General features: G+C 38.8%; 1 non-coding gene across 1 annotated transcript; it reads left to right on the top strand.

Annotated features, from left to right (window-relative positions):
* The first annotated feature begins 11,986 nt into the window (after window positions 1-11,986).
* LOC137752289 (U6 spliceosomal RNA) lies at window positions 11,987-12,093 on the top strand. The gene has a single exon (XR_011071133.1). It is a non-coding gene; the product is annotated as a U6 spliceosomal RNA (small nuclear RNA).
* The last annotated feature ends 320 nt before the right edge of the window (window positions 12,094-12,413 follow it).

The raw sequence follows: 12,413 nt of genomic DNA, 5'->3' as shown, positions 1-12,413 counted from the left end.
GGAGGGGAAGAGTGTCTGGCAATGGCAAGTTACCTATGACTGAAACAGACTGTAGGCTGCTGAAAATGTTTCAGCCATTGGCTTTTAAAAATATATATCGATCTGTAAGGCTGCTTGTATTCATGATTTTATTTATTTTTTTTATTGAAGTTTAGTTGATTTACAATATTATATTAGTTTCAGGTGTACAACATAGTGATTCAATATTTTTATAGATTATACTCCATTTAAAGTTATTACAAAACAGTAGCTATATTTCCCTGTGCTTTACAATATATCTTTGTTGCTTATGTTTTTATACATAGTAGTTTATATCTCTTAACCCCATACCCCCATCTTGCCTCCCCTTCCCTCTGCCCACTGACAATGACTAGTTCTCTATATCTGTGAGTCTGTTTCTGTTTTGTTATACATTCATTTATGGTTTTTTTAGACTCTACATATAGGTGATAACGTGTTTGTCTTTCTCTGATTTATTTCACTATGCATAATGCTCTCTAGGTCCATCCACATTGTTGCAAATGGCAGAATTTCATTCTTTTTATGGCTGATAGAATATAAATATTCTATCATATATTGATATATATATCTCACATCTTCTTTATCCATTTATCTGTTGATGGATGTTAGGTCATTTCCATATCTTGGCTACTATAAGTAACGCTCCTATGAACATTGGAGTTCATGTATCTTTTCCAATTAGTGTTTTAGTTTTCTTCAGATATATACCCAGGAGTGGAATTGCTGGATCATATGATAGTTCAATTTGTAGTTTTTTGGGGAACCTCAGTACTGTTTTCCGTAGTGGCTGCACCAATTTACATTCCCACCAACAGTATAGAAGGGTTCCCTTTTCTCTATATCCTCACCAACCTTTGTTGTTTGTGGTCTTTTTGATGATAGCCATTCTGACATGTGTGAGGTGATATCTCATTGTGGTTTTGGTTTGCATTTCTCTGATGATTAGAGATATTGAGCATCTTTTCATGTGCCTGTCAGCCATCTGTAGATCTTCTTTGGGAAAATGTCTATTCAGGTTTTCTGCCCAGTTTTAAATTGGGTTGTTTGTTTTTTTGATATTGAGTTGTATGAGCTGTTTCTATATTTGGGGTATTAACCCCTTATCGGTCATCATTTGAGAATATTTTCTCCCATTCAGTAGGTTGTCTTTTTGGTCTGTTGATGGTTTCCTTTGTTGTGCAAAAGCTTTTAAGTTTAATTAGGTCCCATGTGTTTCTTTTTGCTTTTCTTTCTTTTGCCTTTGGAAACACATCCAAAATATTGCTATGATTTATTCAAAGAGTGTTCTGCCTATGTTCTCTTCTAGTTTTATGGTTTTAGGTCTTATATTTAGGCCTTTAATCCGTTTTGAGTTTATTTTTGTATATGGTGTGGGGAAATGTTCTAATCTCATTCTTTTATATGTAGTTTTCCCAGCACCACTTATTGAAGAGACTGTCTTTTCTTCATTGTATATTCTCACCTCCTTTGTCATAGACTAATTGACCATAGGTGTGTGAGTTTATTTCTGGACTTTCTATTCTGTTCCATTGACCTATGTGCTTGTTTTTGTACCAGTACCATGCCGTTTTGATTACTATAGTTTTGTAGCATAGTCTGAAGTCAGGGCACATGAACCTCCAGCTTTGTTCTTTTTTTGCTGAAGATCGCTTTGGCACTTTGAGGTCTTTTGTGGTTCCATATATAAATTTAGGATTATTCTAGTTCTGCAAAAAATATCATGGTTATTTTGATAGGGATTTCATTAAATCTGTAGATTGCTTTGGGTAGTGTGGACATTTTAACAATACTAATTTTTCCAATCCAAGAACATGGGATCTCTTTCCATTTCTTTATTGGAGTATAGTTGATTCCATTTCTTTGTGTCATTTTTAAATACCTTCATCAGTGTTTTATAGTTTTCAGAGTATAGGTCTTTCATCTCCTTGGTTAATCTTATTCCTAGGTATTTTATTCTTTTCAGTGCAATTTTAAATGGGATTGTTTTCTTGCTTTCTCTCTCAGATAGTTCATTATTATTGTATAGAAAAGCAACAGATTTCTGTATGTTAATCTTGTATCCTGAAGCTTTACTGAATTCATTTGTTACTTCTAATAGTTTTTTGGTGGAGACTTTAGGGTTTTCTATATGTAGCATCATGTCATCTGTAAATAGTGACAGTTTTACTTCTTTCCTTCCAATTTGGATGCCTTTTATTAGTTTTTCTGGTTTGATTGCTGTAGCGAGGACTTCCAGTACTATATTAAATAGAAGTTGCAAGAGTGGGCATCCTTGTCTTGTTGCTGATTTTAGAGGTTAGGCTTTCATCTTTTCACCATTGAGTATGACATTGCTTTGGGTTTGTCATAAATGGTCTTTATTATGTTGAGATATGTTCCCTCTATACCAACTTTGATGAGAGTGAATTTTTATCATTAATGGATGTTGAATCTTATCAAATGCTTTTTCTGTCCATTGAGATGATGTGATTTATATCCTTCCTTTTGTTAGTGTGGTGTATCACATTGACTGATTTGTGAATATTGGACCATCCTTGCATCCCTGGAATAAATCCCACTTGAACATGGTGTATGATCCTTTTTATGTATCGTTGGATTCGGTTTGCTAATATTTACTTGAGAATTTTTGCATCAATATTCATCAAACGTATTGGCCTATAATTTCCTTTTTTTGTAGTGTCTTTGTCTGGGTTTGGTGTCAGGGTAATGGTGGCCACATAGAATGAATTTGGGAGTGTTTCCATCCTCTTCAATTTTCTGGAATAGTTTGAGACGGATAAGTATTAGTTCTACTTTATAATTATAATTTTATTTCAATCACAGTTTTATTTCTCTCTGCTCAATTGACTTTAGGCTGACTAAGTCTTTTAAGACCAGAAGGCTGTAGGCCTTTGTTGCATAAGAACTCAGGAGGCTTTGCCCAGATGCTAAGTGGCTTTGAAAAAAGTCAGTGATGTTGGGGGGGTGACGGGAAAGCAGTAGCCTGGTCTACATAATTGTCCAAATAATCATTTTAAAACACCACTTTAATCCTTCTTATTGTATCAAGACTAAATTCTCTACCTTAGGATACAATACCTTCAATTTACAGGCCTCACTGTGAGCTTCTATCTTGCTTTTCCCTGGTGCCAACCCTCTCTTCAGCTGGTGCCCTGTGGTTTGCCTGTTCCTTTAATTATCATGACCCACATTTTGTGTCTTTGTCTTTGTTTCTCATCTCCAACATAGGATACTCTCTTAAGTTCTCTCTATTAAACTAAATCCTCAAATTTCTTCAAGACCCAGACTTTAAAAGCTCACCTTGCCAAACTTACCCATTCCTCAGAGATTCTTTGGTACCCTGTTAATACTCTAAATCCTTTGTCATGTGTTTTTAGCCCTTTCATACGTAAATCATAGGACCTGAGAGCTACAAGAGACCCTAGAGATCTTTTACAGAAGGGGATGGTGAGGCCCAGAGAGATTAAGGGACTTTCCCAGTGACACAAAACAGTACGGTGAAGTCTGATGCTCCTGAAGACAGTCTTGAGGCCCAGTGATATCATGAGATGACTTCACAGTCATCAAATGATGGTTCATTATAGCTTCACAGTTGAATCCTAATCTCAGAAAATAATTATTCCAGGTGATTCTTGTATGACATCTCCCAGTTCTGCAGCACAGGTATACTTGAGAGCATCACATCATCCACTCACTCCAAAAGCAGAGAGCGTGTCTCATATTTTGAAAAGTTTCCTTGATTGTTTTATGTAGTATTAAGGTTTTGTCTTCCCCTTTCCCATAGCAACCACTTACTTTCTCATAGCAAATATTTACCATTTTTATCATTGAATTGGACTGTAATTATCATATTATTAAAATAATGATAGTGTAATTGGACTGTAAAATCATGAAGGCAGGGACAGGGATTATTTTGTATTGTATTCCAGGGTCTAGAGCACAATGCCTTGAACACAGCAAGTACTCAAGAAATGTTGAATGAATGAACGATTATACCTTTTTTCCAGCTTACATGTAAAGTCTACAGGACAGGGACTTAGTTCTTGTTAGCTTAAAGCAAGTAAATTAAAGCCAAATCAGGGTTTTAAAGTAAAATGTATTAGAACAGGAGTCACAAATTTAAATGCCTGTAGACGGAAGCAGGGAACATAAATAGCAAAGCCAGTCTGGTATGAGAAATACAACAGCGCAAGCCCAGTGATTAGGAAATGATACTGATAACTGTGAGGAATGTGGCGAAGGAAGGTGCACAGGCCTCATCTAAACAGGCTTCTTGCTGCATGTAGGCCTGGAAACCCCATGTCACTAGATCGTCTGAGTTTTCTAGAGAGGCTGAAATCCAAACTTTAATATAAAAATATCACAATATAAAAATTATTGGTAATTAATTAATTTTAAAAGAAAAGCACTGTGTGGACAGAACAGATCTTACTGTGGGCAGCTCAGAGACTGCCAGCTCCCAAACTTTGGTCTAGAATCAAAGGAACACATCAAGCACCTCTGTACAGATAATTGAACCCCGTCTTCCTGTCTTTCCTGTGTGGGACCCATGGTACATGTAGCATCACTGTGCCTGCAGACTTGTGCCACCATGACAGCCAGATGGACCAATCCCTTCATTCTGCTCCGGGACCTACAGGGGCCAAGAAGCGATGGCACAAATGTGCCCTGCTGGCAGCCTCTGCAGCTTCGGAAGGTGGCAGTGATTGACATTTTTAAAATAGAAAAGGCAACAAGATTTATGCACTCTAAATTGACCGTGGAATGCTCTCCAAGCAAAATTATCACAAGCCTATCTGAAATGTCTTCCCAAAAAAATCGGAAGGGGGAGGACTAGGATGAGGGAAGCTGCTTTTCTTAAATTTACAGATTCTACTTTGCCTACATATTTGAGACAGTTCTTAAAATAGTAGTGTGTAATGTGAGATCTTTTGTGTGTAATACAGAAGAGCGTGTGCACAAGAAAAGGCTTTTTCATAAAAATGATTTAGTTTGGAACATGCAATATATCACTTATTTCTTGCGTATAAGTGCGGTATAAGAAATAAGTGATATATTGCATGTTCTAAACTAAATCATGTTAGCCAAAACAGTTTTCCACTAGCGAAAGTTAGTCAGATCTCTTGTATGAGCAGTCATATTTAAAAAAAAAATCAAAACAGCTACAACAAAAATCTCAAGCATCACATGCGCACACGCGCGCGTGCACACACACACACACACACACACCCTGAGCTATGTGGATAGAATTGTTTTGTTAAAAACAGGAGTTTGTCAAACTGCCTTGCCAATGTGTCCATGGCCTTAAAAGGGCCTTCATTCAGTTACAGGTTTGCTGATCAGCCCAGTGTGAAATGGGGGGAGCTGGTGTCAGAATTAGTGCCCCCTGGAGGGGGGCTTGGGATCAGCCTCACGTTCAGCTGGTGGTGCAGCTCGCTGATGTCACCATACAGCAGGTGGAGCTCGGAGGGGACCCCCAGACTCCTCGCTGACCCCAGCCCTTCCCCCAGGTACTCAGAGACACCCGTTTTCAAGATTCGGAGCCTAAGGTACCCTGCTCCTCAGGGTGAAAATGTCATTGTTTCGAACATACCCATGTTTCTCTGATCCCATTTGGGTGTCATTTGACAAACAAAACCTGTGCAGTCTCAGCACAGACGCGGGGAACTTTGACCCAGTCTGTCGGTTTCTCTCTCCAGACCCTGCCTGGTGCTCCCGCCCCTCCTCCCAGCCTCCCTGCTTTGGGCACCCACAGCAGCCATTCCTCTCCCAGCCGGTCCTTTCCCAGCCTTTGAGTTAGCTGGGGACACGAGAGCATTAAACTAGAAAGAATTCTCAAAACCCCAGTCAGATATCTTGGTTCCAGGTTACTTCATGCACGTCAGTCAACCTTTCCCTTTTGTAAAATAAAGCAGATAACATCTGTCCTTCGGGCTCAGAGGACTGTAATGAGAATCATAGGTGTTTACACATGTGAAGTCAAAATAGAGAACGTATCCAAATAGAAATAAACCTCCTTAACTCAGATTCCATATCGTACTTACCTGGTTTTGCTTACTCCAAGATCTGAACTGTTAATTGTAAGAAGTCTGGCTACATAGAGCAGGGCATTCTTTAAGATGATAAAAATAACGAAAAACATGTTCTTGAAAATGACCAACTGTGCTCTGGAATGAAAGGATGTAGTCTTTACCATTCATACATACATATGAAGAACCAGGTTCTGATATAATTCTCTAGTTTACCCCCACTAAGGAATGGGTGGTAACCTTCACCAGTTGGGCTAAAAGATGATTTGTGGTCCACTCTGGTTCTCATCTCTGGAGTCAGAAACTTAGGCATCATCTCTCCGCTTCTCCCCCCGCTCCCTCCCAACACCAGTCCTGGCGCTTCTGCCTCTTGTTGCCCCTTGAATCAGTGAACTTCTCTCCATCACCCTAGTGCACATCTTCAACGTCTCTCATCTGGATTATTGCAGCGACCTCCACACTGGTCTCCCTGCTCTAGGGGTGCTCCTCTCCAATCCGTCCATCACACAATCACTCTGGTTCTCTTGCTAGGAGACAGGTTTGACCAGGCCACAGTCCTGCCAAAACCCTTCAGTGACCATCCATTGCCTTTAGGTGTAAGACTCAGCTCCCTACCAGGCTTCCAAAGCCCTCCAGCCTCTGACACCTGCCCAGCTCCCCTGCCTCCTTTCGTGTTTACTATCTTATACATGCAGCCATCTTCTCTCTTGCTTCTAGGCCTTCCCATATGCTAGTCTTAGCCTGTAATGCCATTTTTTCCCCCAATCCAGATTGACACCTGCATGTGACTGGGCAAAATCCTACTCATCCCTCAGCTCCAGGTTAAATTTTACTTCCTCAAGGGGACCTTGCTGAGCCCTTAAAATTGGTTAGAACACCCTCTACTTTCCCTGTAATACGTCATTATGCGTTATTGTGTAATGTCTGTCCTCCCTGTGAGGCTGTAAGCGCTATGAGGATGGGATCCACTTTATATAGTGGTGATATGTATATATATATAGTGCTATATATAGTGTGCTGGCACTGTAGCCAGTGTCTGGCACAGTGAGGAGCACATGCTAGGATCTCAACAGCATTTACCGATAGAGTGACCGACCAAGTGAGTTAATATCCCATACTGTTCTTTTTCCCCCTCTAGGCTGCCTGTTGTGTGCTATGATGCCTGCTTTTTTCAGGGCTTTTTATTTGTAACCACACACAGTTCTTAGTTTGCTTATGCTTGATAAGTCTTTGAGTACCACCCTTATCCACTGATTTCCGTTGTTAACTACACACCAGCATACCCTCCCCTTCCCAGTTGGCATCCTGAAACATTACTAGTCAGTTACAAAACAAGCAGGTGGATACAGATCTCCTCGTATTGAAAATCTCGAAGCCATTTGAGTGAATAAAGCAAGTTAAAAAACACTTACACTAAATAATACTATATATTTGTATACGGCTGTTTTAAGAAATTTGTAGGCCCGAATCAATCTTAAATTTTGAAAATGCTGCTCCACCTAATTTGGGATGTATTTCTCAAATTAAACGTAGATTTTTGTTGCAAAAATAGGAAGAATTTTTCTAATTTTGCTTTTGAAAAGATTTGGTTACAAATAATTTATTTAATTTGCAATTAGCTGTGATTTTTCAATAATTGTCATTTATATTTGGGAACAATTGTGAAGTGAGGAGAATCCAATCTTTTCAAATGTAATAACTTGTTAATGAATACTAAGTTTGACAACATTAAATTTGGCAGTGATTTAAACATTACTTTTCAATTGTTTAGTTTTCTTTTAATACTTCAGAGGCGAAACAAAATACCCCTGAAAAGTGGGGAGACATTTGTCATTATGCTTATGGTGCCCAGGGGATCAAATGGCCGTATGGCTGTAGATCTAGATGACAATGCATAGAAGAAATAAAAGGGCTGGAATTATATACAGTAAATTGATAACTGTGGTGACCTCTAGGAAGGGAACCAGGATTGGAAATTGAGGGCTGAGGAACACTAGCTTATTCTCATGTCTGAAGTTTTCGGAGAGAATATATTCCTATATTTCTTGAAAAATACAATTTAAAAGGAGACAATATTATCTTTTAAATAAAAAGACTGGAGTGGGCGATCTCATAGACACTGAGGACTTTCAAGTAAATATGGGTAGTTATTAATGATGGAAATATTTCTAAGCCTATTTTTGTCTGGCTATAACATATTTGGGTACATGATATAGTGTTGATTTTATACAAAACAAAGAAAAAATTTCGAAGATAATTGTCTAAGAGCATCACTGTAGTATTTGACTCTATCAGGTCTCTTGGAATGGGTAACTCTGTACATAACTTTGGTAAGAAATCTTCCCCATTGTTAATATCTGATTTTATAGCTTCTTGATACTCATAATGGAAAAAGAAACTGCCTTGAAACCTCTGGTATTAAAATGATGACACTCCAGAGGAAAAAATAAGCAGACCACGTCTCATTAATGTTGTTACTTTGTAGTTAGCTGGGTTTCACCTCAGCATTTATTCTAAGACCTGGATTCCTTGCAAAGGCTTTTCTAAGGTTACCAAACCAAAGGAGATGTTATCACAGATGAGGATGTGGGAATTTCATGTAACAGGACCCCCATTCTTTCAATATATATTTTAATAATTACTTCTTTTGACATCTGAAAGCAGACATGGGGTATGTAAATATAAGCATAAAAAGCTCATGTTTGTTTTAATGCAATCAAGAATATTCTGCTTTCATCCTTTCAGACAAGACAGTAATGGTTGTAACTAATTATAAAAAGTAATTCTTGAGGATTTTTTCTTAATTGCCTTCTCTTGTTTATAAATTTACTTTGTATTTAGATGTTATTTTCAAATCCCAAATCTGAATTGACCATGGTGAACACAAGGACAATCTTATGTTCTATTTTTTAGCGTGGGGAAGTTTATTTATTATCTTTTTATTTCCAAGATAAAGTCTAGAGAAAATGTTAATTGATTCCTTTTGTCAGTACTTGAGATCTGGCAAAAGTATCATTCTAAAAACACGAGGTAGCAAGTAACGTTAAAGAAAAAGAAAGAGTTGGAAAATATCAAAGCCTATTTTTCCAAAATGACGTATTATGAAAGGACATGGAGCCTTCAACACAGGGATAAGATACAGGAACAAAGAAATATATCAAACCAATGAGAACAAAATCCTCAAAATGCCATCATAATGCTCAAAAAGTGGCAAGCAGTAAGAAATAAAGGCATCTCTGAAAAAGATAGGATTGAGAACAGTGAATGTAAAATGGAGCAGTGAAAAGTGAAGAAATGAGAAAAATTAATAAATTGCAGTTTTTAATGGATTGTGACACTTAAATGAGAAAAAGCAACATGAAAAATAAACCTGTTTTTAAATACTGATCATACGCATTCTGTAACCTGAACCAAATTCTGTGAAAGACCATTCAGTTAAAATTATTAAGTGGAAAATGACCTTCTTTCCAATAGGAAGCCTTCATCCAACTTAAGGTCTTCCTTCTATTTTGACATTGTATTTGAGGTAATGTACAGAAACAGATCAACTTTAAGATAAATTCTGAGCCATCCCACACACATCCCAGCAGGTGTTCTGGGCCTGGGTTTGGCCAAAAGCATCTCCATGTTGCTCTGCTTCAGCTTTGGGTTTGGCAGAGCCAGGTATTTTGTGGCCTCAGACCTGCATCTCTGAACACTGATGGTAATGATACTCCACTTTCCCTCATTCATTTGAGACTGACCGGAACGGCCGTGCTTCATTTTGATTGGGTCTTAACTTATTTGAAAATCTCCTGGAGAAAAACATAAAATTGCACCCAAACATTGAAGCCACATACACAGGGCTCCCCAGATCCCTAGGAGCCTTGCAGGCCTGTGCCCAGCCTGGCAGCCAAGGCGTGCTCCAGATCTTCCCAGGCACGGAGGCATTACTCCTGCAAAATCCTAGAAAGCAGTAAACTCCCTCTGTATTTTCTAATTTGTAGTGTTGGGGAGAAGAGAAATTTTGGAGGAAATAAAAATGTTCTTCAGCTCCTGAGATGAACATATTAATGAAGTCCCATGTCAGCATCTAGCATTTGGGGACAAGGAAATCACAGCACACCTAGGGAAGTCTTGGGACTTACATCTACCCCACATCAAATCCAAGAGAATGTTTAAAAATGAGTCTTAACACTGCCTGCTTTCTGCTGAAGTAAGGTGGCTGCTCAAAAGGGTTGTTTTAATTTACGGAAGCTCCAGTACCTCAAAAATACTCTTGCTGTGACACCAAGGTTATGAAAAATGAGTGTGGCTGGTTGACTTCTTTCTTTAAATCCATTCTAAATCTTGGACTAAGTTCAAGCTTTACTATTTTTTTCTGTGTTTGCCCAAATGAACTTGACTTGTTAGGCATGACCCCAGGGGCCCTTAGCCATGTGTGCAGGGCTTTTACCTCCTTTACAGCCTTCTCATTTTCATCAGTAAAACAGGCCATCAGCCAACATTATGTTTCTCTTTTCAACTCTCTTTGTGGTTGTAAGACAGGCAAAAAATAAATAAAAGTTCGCTCTTAGTGCTGACACATCATCGTTCTGCTTTTACGTTGCTAAATTCACTCAGAAAGACCTCATGCTCACAACACCTACAGGCCTTTCTGGTCAGGGAGGAGCAGCCCTTGTGCCTTTCTCCTGTCCAGTGGTTTGCGTGGCATCTACCCTGCTCTGGTGTCCATTCATCTTAGATTTTCTACAAGAGCCTCCATTTAAAATATTTGTGAAGGGGCCACTCCCAGGACACTTCATGGCCCCAAATATCCCACATGAGTTATGGAAATCCATCGGACAGGCACTGCCTTCTTCCCTGTTAGCCTGCAGTGATCCAGGGTCTGCTGTCTCCGGGCACCGAACTTGGGACCAAGCTTCTGTCTTTGTAAGAACTGGCATAACTCTGCCGTTTCTGCAGGGTCCAGGGATAGCCTGTTACCGGCAAGAATCCTGCCAATCACAAATACTCTTTGAGTCAGGAGGATGGTCTAAAATCTCTCTTCACTGTTCCCTTTGGTCATTTTTCAGACCATGCAGAGGACTTCTCAGAGTGAAGCCCTTCTAGGGGGCCCTTCTCCCTGGTTTTCATCCTTTTCCACCCTCTGCCCACCCTCAGGACCCTCTTTGTCACATGACCCTTTTTCTGAGCCTCGGGAAACCCATCCGTGGTTTCATCCAAAGAGGAAATGGTGAGTTCTCACCTTCTTCAGAGCAGAGCCCTTTCAAAACAAACAACCTCTTTCATGCGTAACACAGATATGTGATTGTGCTGGAAAAATCCCTCCCGGGCAGAGGTGAGTATGCACAGGAATAAAATGGTGAAGGGGACAAAAAAGTGATTTCCACAACACAGGGATAGCAAGAATTGGGAGACGAGAAAATTTTTTATATTTTTGTTTGTTTTTAAATTTTTATTGGAGTATAGTTGATTTACAATGTTGTATTACTTTCTCCTGTACAGCAAAGTGAATCAGTTATACATATATCCACTTTTTTTAAGATTCTTTTCCCATATAGGTCATTAGAGTATTGAGTAGAGTTCCCTGTGCTATACAGTAGGACCTTTATTAGTTATCTATTTTATATATAGTAGTGTGTATATGTCAATCCCAGTCTCCCAATTTATCCCTCCCCCCCTTTCCCTCCTCGTACCCATAAGATTGTTTTCTACATCTGTTAACTCTATTTCTGTTCTGTAAATAAGTTCATTTGTACCACTTTTTTTAGATTCCACATGTAAGTGATATCATACGATATTTGTCCTTCCCTGTCTGACTTAGAGAAGAAAATTTGCTAAATGACAATAGTTTGCCTGGGAGACTACCATATATATATATATATATATATTTTTTTTTTTTTTTTAAATCATGGTGATTGAGGCTGGCATGCTGCCTATCAAGATGATAGCTAGTGCTCACTTTGGCAGCACATATACTAAAATTGGAATGATACAGAGAAGATTAGCATGGCCCCTGCGCAAGGATGACACGTAAATTTGTGAGGCATTCCATATTTTTAGCTACATGCAAAAGAATGAAACTAGGACACTCCCTAACACCATACACAAAAATAAACTCAAAATGGAATAAAGACCTAAATGTAAGGCCAGACACTATAAAACTCTTAGAGGAAAACGTAGGAAGAACACTCTGTGACATAAATCACAGCAAGATCCTTTTTGACCCACCTCCTAGAGAAATGGAAATAAAAATAAAAATAAACAAATGGGACCTAATGAAACTTAAGAGCTTTTGCACAGCAAAGGAAACCATAAACACGATAAAAAGACAACCCTCAGAATGGGAGAAAATATTTGCAATGAAGCAACTGGCAAAGG

The sequence above is a fragment of the Eschrichtius robustus genome, chromosome 18, assembly GCF_028021215.1.
Source record: "Eschrichtius robustus isolate mEscRob2 chromosome 18, mEscRob2.pri, whole genome shotgun sequence".
NCBI classification, from domain to species: domain Eukaryota; kingdom Metazoa; phylum Chordata; class Mammalia; order Artiodactyla; family Eschrichtiidae; genus Eschrichtius; species Eschrichtius robustus.
This window is presented reverse-complemented; position numbering and strand designations above follow the sequence as displayed.